Genomic DNA, 12,487 nt, shown 5'->3' with positions numbered 1-12,487 from the left:
AGATGTCATCTCCAATCCCTCAATTTTTGGAAGGATTAGAGAGATCAATTATTGAGCTTGTTAATGCTTCAGTAAGTAAATATAAGGGTAAACATTTTTTTTCTCCTTAGGATGGCTATGTTATTCATCGGTGGAAGGGTTTACTTTTCCTCATCTTCCTACTCCATTGTGTCCATCCAAGATTCCTCTTATTCGAGCACAAACCAAGTGGATTCCTCCAAGTGAAGGTTATTTCAAACTCAATTTTCATGGGACCTCTAGAGGAAATCTAGGAAGCTCTAGCTATGGAATGGTCATTATAGATTTTAAAGGTCATGTGATTGCAGAAAAATCATCTTCTCTCCCTCAATGTATTAATAACAAAGCCATGGCCTTGGTCTTGCTTTTTAGTTTTGAACTTGCAAAATAACTTTCTATATCTAAGTTACATGTTGAAGGGGATTCGTCCATTATTATCAATGTGTGTATTAAATTTCATGTATATAATTGGTCCATACAATATATATTACATCAAGTATGGTCTCTTCTTGATTCAATCTTTGAATGTTATATCATGCATACTTACAGAGAAGGCAATCTTTTAGCTGATTGTCTGGATAATTTGGGTATTGACAAGGTTTATATTAACTCTTTACTTTCCCCACTTAACCTCCTTGACCTACCCAACTCGGTTAATATTGTGAAAAAAGAATGTGTTCAGAATAAGGTTGAGTCCTCATATTTTATTTGATAGTAAATCATGACTTCTCTATGATTTCACATATTTTTTCTTTTATAGATCTCACTTGTTCTTTTGAGATATTGTATATAGGTTAGGGTATTGGATTGCACTTGCATCATATGAATTTCTAATATCATGGTCTCAATTAGAGTTTTGGATGTAGATCAGTAATGGTAATCTTTATGATAGTTTTTGGTTGGGCTTTTGGTTTTGTCTTTGGCACTAAACAGTGAATCATATTCATATGAGTTTTGTGCTCTTTGTAATCACTATATTCTTGATTTAAGAATCTATAGGACAAGATTCATTAGTGTTGATAGATACTCTCTCTTGATGTAGTATTTCTTCTTCTGCATCTTTTCTATATCAAGCAATGACTAGAGTTTTTCTTTTCTAGATCTTTTCTCCAAGAGCCATTTTGAACCAGTTAGTATTAATATAAATATAATGTTTCACCAATCTTTTTATTTTTTTTAATGTAATTATTTTTTTAATGACAATGAGATGAAAAGTCAACTAATATTACAAATTCTTTACGTTGAGGGACATTACAAAGGCTTGCCTCTTGCCCTCAAGGTTATTGGGAGCTCTTTACATGGTGAGTCCACTCTAGTTTGTGAGTGTGCCAAGCAGAAGATTTCTACAAGAGAATACATATCTGAATATCACAAAGAGGGTCTTCTTGATTGTTTAGAAACTAGTATAGATGTCCTAGATGATGAGTTGAGGTAGTGTTTCTTGGATCTAGGAGCATTTCCCAAAGGAAGAAAGTGTAGTGTTGATGCATTGTTAGACATATGGGTGTATGTCCATCAGATGGAATGACACAATGCTTTTGTGGTCTTGTTAGAGCTTGCAAGCTGCAATCTCATAAACATTGCTAGTAATATAGGGTATGAGCATATGGAGTTCCTTAACATTTCATTTTTAATTTCAAGTAAATTGGATTGTTCTTTTCTCAATCTCTATTTTTTATTTAACTCAAGTTCTAATGTTATTAAATTCAATTTGGAAGATAAATTTGCAGAGAATTTTATAACTTTCCATTTTCTTGAGAGACTCAATAATCAATTTAAGACTTAAGTTCATATTGATGAACCAAAGAATACGACAGACAGTGGAGTGGGAAATCTGAAAAACCAACATGTTAGTAATGTTTAATGACCTCTGTGATCACTTCATTTTCTTATTTTGATGAGGTGGGGGAAGAGCTCTATTTTTATACTTCACAATGAGTACTTTCTTCCACCATTTTTGGAGAGGATGCCAAACCTAAATGTTCTTACAATATATAATTTCAATTCAAACCGTACCACACTTAATGTGCTAGAGTTTATTGATTCTCTCAAATTAAATCTCTACACTTGGAAAGGTTGATTGTACCTCCTCTTTATGAATAGAACAAACCCTTGTAGACCTTGGAAAAAGAAATTGTATGTCTATGCAAGGGCCTTGGAAACATGGCTCGATTGACTAATAGGAAAGGCCTAGAATTTCCCAAGCTTGTAGAAATGAATCTCAATTAGTGCAATGATTTAGAGGAATTGCCAATAAAGATGTGCAATTTAACTTCCATCTAGAGACTACCCATCACAAATTGTCATCTATTTCATATGTTACCAGATCACTTGGGGAAGCTAAGGTAGCTTAGAGTACTAAAATTGTCTACATGTCCAAGCCTGGCAATGCTTCCAGCCTCCTCTTGCCATCTTGGGCAACTAGAATATCTTGATATTTCACCATGCATGCTTCTAAAGGACCTACCTATGAAATTATATCAACTATCAAATTTAATGATACTAGACATGTGTAGTGCCTACCCCTAGGTCAGATTTTTGTTATCATTGTCAAACTCTTTTAGGGCTAGTTTTATGTTGATGGTTAGCAACATTGTTTTGAGACTATCAGATATTGTGCTATGGATTCAACTGATATGTGATGAGATTACTTAGACTCTATATTTCATGTATGCATGATGATGATTACATTATTCTAGTTATTGATTAGATAGATGGTTTATTCCATGTGTCTTCTTATGGATACTTATCCCATACTTGCATGTGTATGGTATGTGTGTTTGTTCTTATGTATGGTGTTTTTGATGTGGTTAAGGAAGGAAGTCATAGTCACGTGCTAGTCAGGATCTACTCGATGCACCACTTCCTGCCATTGCCTGTTTAGCTTAGCATTATATATATATATTGTATGTATATGCATGGTTTTTATGTAGGTTGCAGGTACCGGGTATCGACTTCCTTGAATTGCCAGGATGAGTGTACCCCATTACACTATCTCAATGACAATAGAAGGGAGATAAATTCTCAAGTCCAAATCCCAAACCTTTAAACCATTTGTCCTAATGAGGTAGGAAAAGTATCTAGATATTTTACCTTTCGAATGTGTCGGATGACATAATTTGTGATTTTTAACCCTTTAGACTGATTTTGTATGAATTGTTCTATGATGGGTTTTCTTATTTTATCTTGGAGGTCTATGGTAAATTTTCTATTAATTAAGTCTTGATAAATAGATTTAATTAATAAATTAATTATTTGGAAAAAATTAATATAATATCATGATCTTTGATATTTTGACTATAATTAATTAAATGAGAATTAACTGAGAAAAAGAATTAAATAAAAGAAAATTAGAAATTAAAATTAAGAATAATTATAAAATAATAATAAAGTAATAAATAAATAATAATAAAAGTTATAAAAATTAAAAATAAAATTATAAAAATTAAAATAAAAGTTATAAGCTTGCCTAGGAGTTAACGCACCTTTTTGAATTCTCATATGTCAACAACACAGGAGTTAGTGTACCAATTAAAGCACATGGTGTCTACAACCTTATGACTCATCTAGAAGGTTGGAAAAGACACATGCTTAGTCAGTGACACCTTCTAGTTGTTTTTTACAAACATTCTAGGTGCTTCCTAAGAGTCCTTTATATTTGGGCACTCCTAGAGGCTTAGGGAGAGCATTTGGAGAGCATTTTTGGAGCATTGGAGGACTCGGGAACGTAGGAGAAGGAAGGAGCTTGCTCTACAATTTTTGAGGAGAAGCGAATTAGCATTAGAATCTAGGTAGACTCTTGTGATTTTTCTTATGTTATTTTTGCATCCCACACTTCTTGTCTTCTTCGTGTCTTCCATATGCTTTCTAAGGGTTTTCCTATTTTGGTTGTATGCATTTTTCAATATGGGTAGTTAAAATTTATTTAAGAAAACCTTATATGCATAGATCTGAAGAGATTATGGGGCTAGGGTTCAAATTATAGCCAAATCCATTAGAAAATATATTGAGTAAATTTGGAGAACAAATTTTTTATCGATTTCTTAAAATTGAAAGCCTTTAAAATTGTGTAGATATGGACATGTTAATTTAGATCTGCATATATATATATATATGTTATGCTTAATAAATCTCTGCATATACACACACACACACACACACACACATATATATACATATATACATATATATGTACATATATATATATATATATATATATATACATATACATATATATATATATATATATATATATATATATATACATATATATATATATATATATGTATATATATATATATATATATATATATATATGTATATGTATATATATATATATATATATATATATATGTACATATATATATATATATATATATATATATATGTACATGTGTATATATATATTTGATTGAAAGTACGAATGATATATCGCAGTGAGAATTTATAAAATTGCATCACGATTTGTATTGAAACAGTGATTTGAAAAAAATGTTATAGAAAAAAATAACATTGTAATCAAAATTTGGAGGGGGGGGTTTACCCACCTGACCCATGCTTATGAGTGCGCCGGCAACTGTGCCTACTGTCGCAGGCCCTGTGACAGTGGCAGGCCGCACGGCTTCCCTTTAAAAGAGGGAGCCAATATTTATAAGGATGTGTAGTGATTTTAAAATCGTATTCAATTTCTTAAAAACAATAATGATATGTTATATGGCTCAGATTCATAATTCGATTTTATATTTTATTTTTTATAAAATATTAATATTAATAATTATATATATACTTATGTATGTGTGTGTGTGTGTGTGTGTGTGTGTGTGTGTGTGTGTGTGTGTGTGTGTGTGTGTGTGTGTGTGTGTGTGTGTGTGTGTGTAAGTATGTATATAAGTTATTAGTAATTAATAGTTATCATAATTTGATAAATGATTAGAATTAAAGGATCACCTTTTATAATAATGAATTATTTTGTAATATCACAGTCTAACTATATAGATTTAAATAATTTGGATTATGAAGAAAAGATGTTTATTGGTAAATTCTCATGTCAAAATTTACTATTTAAATTTAAAGGGGGACATTTGCAAATAACGTTTATATAAACAAAATATCATTTTAATCATTGGGAGATCGATTTTTAAAGTTATAAAGGGAAACCTTTATTCACAAAACCTATACATGGATTAGGAAAACCGTGCAAAATATTCCTCCATTCAATATCTAAAATTGGAAATAGAAACTGATACCTCCACACTTAATTCAATGATACAATTTTAGCAAAACCAAAACATGTGCTTGTAATGTGTTTTCTCCATGCTATTTGTTTTGGGTTTTGGGTTGACTAGTATTGACCAGTTATAGGACGTCTACCAAAGGCTCGGGGGTTATGATTGTGATGTCATGATGATTTCTTATTTTTGATCTTTACAAACCCAACCATGGTTATGTGATGGAATGCTCTATGAAATGGTTGTAATTACTGATTGTTATTGTTTTCTAGTCTTCTTGTGAGAAGCAGAGATTCTTATGTATGAGACACTTGACCTAATCATTTTTTAGTCATCAATCAGTTATCCTTGGGATATTTTCCAGTTGCCATGATGGGACTGAAATGTTATTTTATGATGTCATGTTGTGACATGTTTGACTCGACCATTTTGGAGTCTTCAATCAGTATGATTTTGAGATATATTTTGGTTATTGAGAACCAATGGATACATTTGATTATCAGGGATACCTTCAGTTGCCAATAGAGAACTATTGTGGTCATGATTATCTATTATGATTTTCAATTGACTCATAGAGATTTGATGTTTATATTGTGGATTATCTTTTGTGATTTTGAGATTTATGATTCCATGAGCTTAGGGTAGGTTATCTGCTTATAGTGTCAGGAAGTGGCTTGCAATGGGGGCTGGGGCCCTAAGAGGCAGCCAGGGTAACTCATTGTAAGTTGTTTTAATAAGTGAAAACATTCACACCTAATACTAATTAAATGAACCTAAAAAGATAATTTTTTTGTTCTCACCCATGCCTCAAGTGCTAGTACAGACTAGGATGGGAGTAGAGAGAATGCATGGTTGTGACCTTACATTCCATAGTATGCCTTACCAGTATGAGAGGATACTAGTGGCCGCATAAGGATCGGTAGGGACCTGTGGAGTTGTAAGCTAATTGCCAGGGTAACTTCTACATGATATATGCGATGACACTTGCCCGCTTATAGAGTAGGTTTCCTACAAGTCATTGTGTGCCTCTGGGATTAGATGTTGGTTTTGTGATTGGAACCTTTGAGTTAGTATACTTTTAGGATTCCTAAACTTAGACAGTATCTATGCTATATGATTTTGTTAACCTATTTGGGACTTGAGATTATCTCCTCAGCACGGTGGGAGTGGACCACTTAGGTTCCACATGGTCAGGTGGTAGTGTTTTTCCACTCTTATCATTTGAGATCCATTCAAGACATCGTGGCTGATGCATCCTTTATGATGGTGGATATGTATCCTTTCATTGATGATTATCATATATTAGATGATGTTATCTTATGCTTTTTTTTGCATGTTAGATTACTTTCTGTATATGATGTAGTATGTTTATGTGTGACATTCCTACTATGTTAATACCGATGATCTCTTCGATGATTTGGAATGTCATGCACGGAGGGATGGCTAGGACCCACGATGGTCTAATGATGCTATTTTTGGTTGGGAGGAATCGTGCACTTAGTTTATTATGTTTGATCTTTTATGATGGATGTCTATATCTTCTATGATGATGTATAATGTATGACATGTGATTTTGTTGCATCATGGATTAGAATAGGATGATGTACCTTATTTCACATATGTATATTCTTTAAAGCTTTTCATACCCTATGACATGTATAGTTGATGATTGAGCATTTAGAAATGTAATGTATAAACATTGAACTTATCATTATTATTTCATGTGGTTGTTGTATTAGATGGATTCAATAATGTTAGTTGATTTAGATGTAATTCAACGTTAAGGGATCCTCCTATTATGTTTACTTTTAGATGGTTATTGCTATTGCTTTCATATTTATTTATTAGTTGTAATTGGATTAGTTGTAAATGATATTACTTTCATGTTAAAAAAAAAAAATGCTAGCAAACTTAGTGAAACTTTAAGTTGATTCTTTGGATCCCTTGGCGGGGCATTACAACATGAGAGAGTGCTTTGGATTGAGGTAGCTTCCCAAAGCTTTAGGAAAGTTGAGATCCTTGAAATAAATAATCTATGATGAAAAAACTAAAAGCAAGTGGCAGTTCATCATGGCATCTTCAATGCCCAAGCTTTCTCTAAAAGTTGTAGAAGTGTCAAGCCCTAAATTTATGAGGCAAAATACAACCAACAATTTTTTCAATTTTTTTTATTTTTTAAAGATACATGAAGGGATAATGCATATGTATCTATGCATAATAGATATAATCTATCAAACTACATAGATATTTAAATCTACAACTTAGGTTTCTAAGGATATTAGGGTATCACTACTTTGATCATGGGTTGGAGGTAATACTTAGCAACTTCCAAGTACATTGATATTCTAACTAGGTCTTAGGTGTTAGGGTTAGGATGCTAGAATCTCAAGTTAATGCTTAGGGATATGCTTTAGTTAAATGTCTACATTTCTAATTTTATTTCAATTTGCTTTGTTTTGGAACATAAACTAGGGTGTTGAGCAGGAGGCATACACGTGACATTACAACAAGATGTCACTAAGTTACTTATTATCATTACACTATGTATATAGAATAAATTATTTTCATAAGTATTATATTGTCATCTACCATTTACTTCCTTTGTTGGTACTCAATTACGATGCATCTATAAAATTTCTTTCCCACTATAATGTGTCCTATATATATCACAGCCTTTCCTATTTTAGTTTTGTGTGTGTAATCTTGATATTATATAGATTACTTATTAGGATATTCATTCTACTGTTGTTATCATGACTACTGCCCTTTATTTATCTTATTTTAATTTATTTATAATTTTTATTATTTTTTTAATATTATAATATACATACCACTCTATATTTAGTAGTATTGACTTAGCTATAATTCTAGCTCCCTCTTTAGTTAATACTGAGTTTAATTAAAAACTAGATCTTTATTACATTTTAATAAAAGAAAACCCTCTTAACAATAAAACTATTTTATTTTTTTGAAAAAAAAAAAAACTTATTTCAATGTTCTAATAACCATCTCTTCCAAAAATACTAACTATCCTACCTAATCACCAATCTAACACCTTAACTCATTTGCTAACTATTATTAACACATTCCTCATACAAATATCTAATTCTAATATTAGCACATAATTTCCCCAAACATAATTTATTAATCCCCCCTTACATTCCACTATATCCTACACCCCAAAAATACCAAAACATTTATACTAACCCATCCCCAAATGTTCAACTCCAAAAATAGGCACCTAATTCTTCTTTTTCAAAACTCCCAACTTACTTCCCATCCACAACATGGCCCTCCCTCCTTCCTAGGTCCACGTAACATGGGGGTGGCTTAAAGGACACAAGGGTCATGAAATTTATGAGAGTCCTCTCTTATGAATGATTTAGGACTAGATATTTTATTATTGTTTGAGACTTTCTCTAAATCAAGATATTCTCCTATTATTAAAATATTACTCTATAATCTAGGGAAGGGAATTAATTTTTTTTCCCATACATTTTCCAAAGACTTAATGTTCACCTACAGGCTTGTCCCCTTATGGGTATTGAACTATACCTTTATTTTTAAACTAGATTTCTCCAAATTCTACCATGACTTTTTCTTTGTGAATATGTTTTATTGATGTGATGATATTACCTATCTTAAAAATCTAATAGAACTTGCAAAGATAAATGATTTAATTTGTATACACAAAATAAACTATAAACTATCAAGTAGGATATCTCACTTCCATTTATTGAATACATAGCCTACACATTAACACTACACCTGATTATGTATTAAATTAAATAAACCATTTCCAAGAAACAAATTGCAACCTCTATGAAATATGTACATTAATTTAATTGAAAGGAGAAGTATTTAATTTACATGATTTTCCATATTGCATCAATCACATAATGTAAAGATTTACAATGAATATTTCCTTACAAGATAACTATGTATAGTTTCTCAATCTTCCCTTACACAATTTCAAGAACATATAATGATGAACAATCCCTTTTACATCAAAATGCAATAACAATGAAAACTTGAAAACCAAAATACATTTGAGATGAAATAAAACATTGGTCTTTCTTTGCACAATTTATTTTTCCAACTTGTCAAGATTGAAACCCTAAAATCTTCAAGGAAATCCATCTTCCCAAAACCTATACATAACACACAAACTAGGAACCATGGATGCTCATCTCCCGTCCTAGGCTTCTATGAAGACACCCACCAAGTAGGGGGAAACAAGATCCAAATGGGTTACACACATACATCACTTTCCATTGTATGAAACACAAACAAATCCCTCCCACAGATTGCGCATTGATCCACCATTGGAATCATTTCACATTGGGTGAAGGTGGGCTCTTCAAAGAAGAGATGCCATAACCAACATAAAAATAATACTATAATTACATTTTCCTCTCAAGGTCATCACAAGAATCTTACCCTTCATACATAAAAACCCCTTGTATCTCCCAAAAAAACAAAGGTATATGGCTTCAATGAGCTAAATATTCTCAACTACAATGTTGATCCCAACTAAGCCCTTCACCCAAGACTTATCTTCCCTCCGAAGGGTGAGTGAAGCCTTCACACCCATGATCACATTCAACATTCAAATCCAAACAAGAAAATAAAGAAGGAAAAACCAAGAAACCTTCAAGAACATAATACACATTCACATTGCCACAACACAACAACAAAACCCACAATGCAAAGATTCACAATACAATGCTTGCTCCATTAACAAATTCTCCATACTTGTACATTTATTTTGCAATAATAAAAGAAATAAAATGAAACATAGTTTGAAGCACCAACCTTGGTCCAAGCTAAAGATAGTGATAGTTATATTAGAGCTCCCTTAATCTCCCTCCAAACCTAACTATCTATAAACTTAGAGAGTGGGTGAACAACTCACTAATTTGTCCAAGACTCTCAAATAAGGCCTTCTAACTAACTATTTTTGCAAAGAGGCCCAACCACTTGCTCTTACAAACTTGTGTCCTCTAAATTTTCTATATTTGAATTAGTGAGAACATGGGAGAAAATACATGTGACAACTTCAAATTCGAATTGATGGAAGAATGCATAGGTAAAGAGGCCCCCTAAGTTGTCTAGGAACTCACATGGTAAAATTAGGTCCCTAAATTGATATACTATGATATGGGTAACTTATTTTATCATAAATGACACCTTAGGACCACCTAATGACACCTCAAAACCCTAGCAAAGTCCAAATTTGAATTTCCTCTGATTGTGACCCATCCTACCCCTTGTCAAGTGGGTTTACTCACTCATTAACAAGGTAATTAGTTTCAAGGTAAATTACCACCATGATCAAAACCATAAATAACATGTCAGTGACACATAAAATCCAAAAGTGTCAAGTGACACATAAAAACAAATTCACATTACCATGACATGCTCCTGATACACCTTTATGATTAAACATTTCCACAAGCAAGCAACCTTACATTTATGAAGAAAAATACTTTCACAACAAGGCTTTTGAATCTTCCAAAGATTTTACTTGGTTAAATTGTGTTCATAAGTTTTGGAACTTGATTCCCCCAAGAATTTCCATGGTTCCACTTCCTACACATTAAACTCGAGCATTAGTAGTCCAAGGAGGTCATATAAAATATATATAACATAAATGCATAATTTTTAATTTTACAAAATCCATATTGACATAATTCAATTTAAATTCTCTTTCCTAATCATTTCAATTAAATCATTCAAGGTCTTAGAATCTCAATTTTGCATATCATAAACCATCATAATAAATATACATATCCTAAATCATCATATTCAACTTAACATTTATCTAGATATCATAAATCATCATATTAAATATAACACCATAATCCAATTTAACATTTTTCATTGCATTATAAAGTAATATTATCATGTAATAAAATTGCATTCATATGTGTTCAATCATTTCATACATAATATCAATTTCTCAGTGCATATCATAAATGTAAAACAGCACTGAAGTATCAAAACCAATAGATAACACAATCCACTATCCATCTAAGTCTCAAATAGCTATTAAAATACCAATGTCTCAAATGTCAAGATGTGAACAAAATATCTATGCTATGATAGATCGCCTCGCATCCTCCCCCTAGACATGAACTTCCTCCTAGAGTTCATCAAAAAGATATTGGTACTGAGTCTTCATCTAAGTTGCATCCTCCCATGAAGTCATGACCTCATCATAATAATCCCACTAGACTCTAACCTAGTACAGCTATCTACCTTGAAGTGTGAGGCACCGTCGATCCAAAATGTGAATGGGCTCAAATGTTATCTGTCTGTTTACCTCCACCTTGCAAAGCAGTGCAATCTATGATGTGAGATTCATCATAAATATACTTCCTTAATATAAATACATGAAATAAATCATGAATGCATGGTAGGTTAGGTGGCAGGGCTAAATGATAAGCAACTGGTCCTATACTCTCTAAAATCTCAAAGAGATCCAAAAAGCAAGGTGCTAACTTAGAGCTTTTTCCAAAATGGATTGCGCTCCTATGTGGTTGCACTCATAGAAATACTCTTTCACCAACCATGTACGCTCTATCCACCCTCTTTGCATCTACATATTTCTTTTGTCTTTCTTGGGCTTTGCTAAGGCATTGTTTGATCAATAACACCTGCTACTCCATGTCCTTGACTAACTATGGCACTATAGATATCATGTCTTCAATACTATCCCAACTTAGGGGTGTCCTACAAGGCCTACCATACAAGGCTTGATAGGGTGGCATGCCTATGGAAGTGTGATACCCATTGTTATAGGAAAATTTAGCAAGATGGAGGTACTCTTCCCACTTGGACTGGTGGTCCATCACATACATTCATAACATATCCTCTAGGATCCGGTTAACTCTCTTTTTTTCCCATCCGTTTGAGGGTGATAGGCTATATTCTAAAGTTGAGCTTGGTACCCAGTGATGTCTACAACTCCCTCCAAAATGAGGAGGTAAATAAGGAGCCTCTATCTGATATTATCTTATGAGGAATGCCATGGAGTCTAACAATATCTCACAAGAATACCTGTGCCACTATGGGTGTTGTGAAGGTAGTGTGAATAGGTGAGAAGTGAGAAACTTTGGTCAAAGTTTCTACGGTCACCATGATGGCATTGTGATGATGAGAAGACATCGGAAGACCAAATATGAAGTCCATAAATATAGTGTCCCACTTCCACTTAGGTATCTCATGTGGCTGCAAGA

The 12,487-nt window shown here is 32.6% G+C and overlaps 1 pseudogene; it reads left to right on the top strand.

Annotated features, from left to right (window-relative positions):
* Positions 1 to 553: 553 nt before the first annotated feature.
* On the top strand, positions 554 to 7,745 carry LOC149538651 (uncharacterized; annotated as a pseudogene).
* Positions 7,746 to 12,487: the final 4,742 nt, after the last annotated feature.

This window comes from Cupressus sempervirens, chromosome 9 (assembly GCF_028749045.1).
Source record: "Cupressus sempervirens isolate cs-2001-9-10 chromosome 9, ASM2874904v1, whole genome shotgun sequence".
NCBI classification, from domain to species: domain Eukaryota; kingdom Viridiplantae; phylum Streptophyta; class Pinopsida; order Cupressales; family Cupressaceae; genus Cupressus; species Cupressus sempervirens.
Note: the sequence above shows the minus strand (reverse complement) of the source record. Positions and strands in the feature narration are given on the sequence as shown.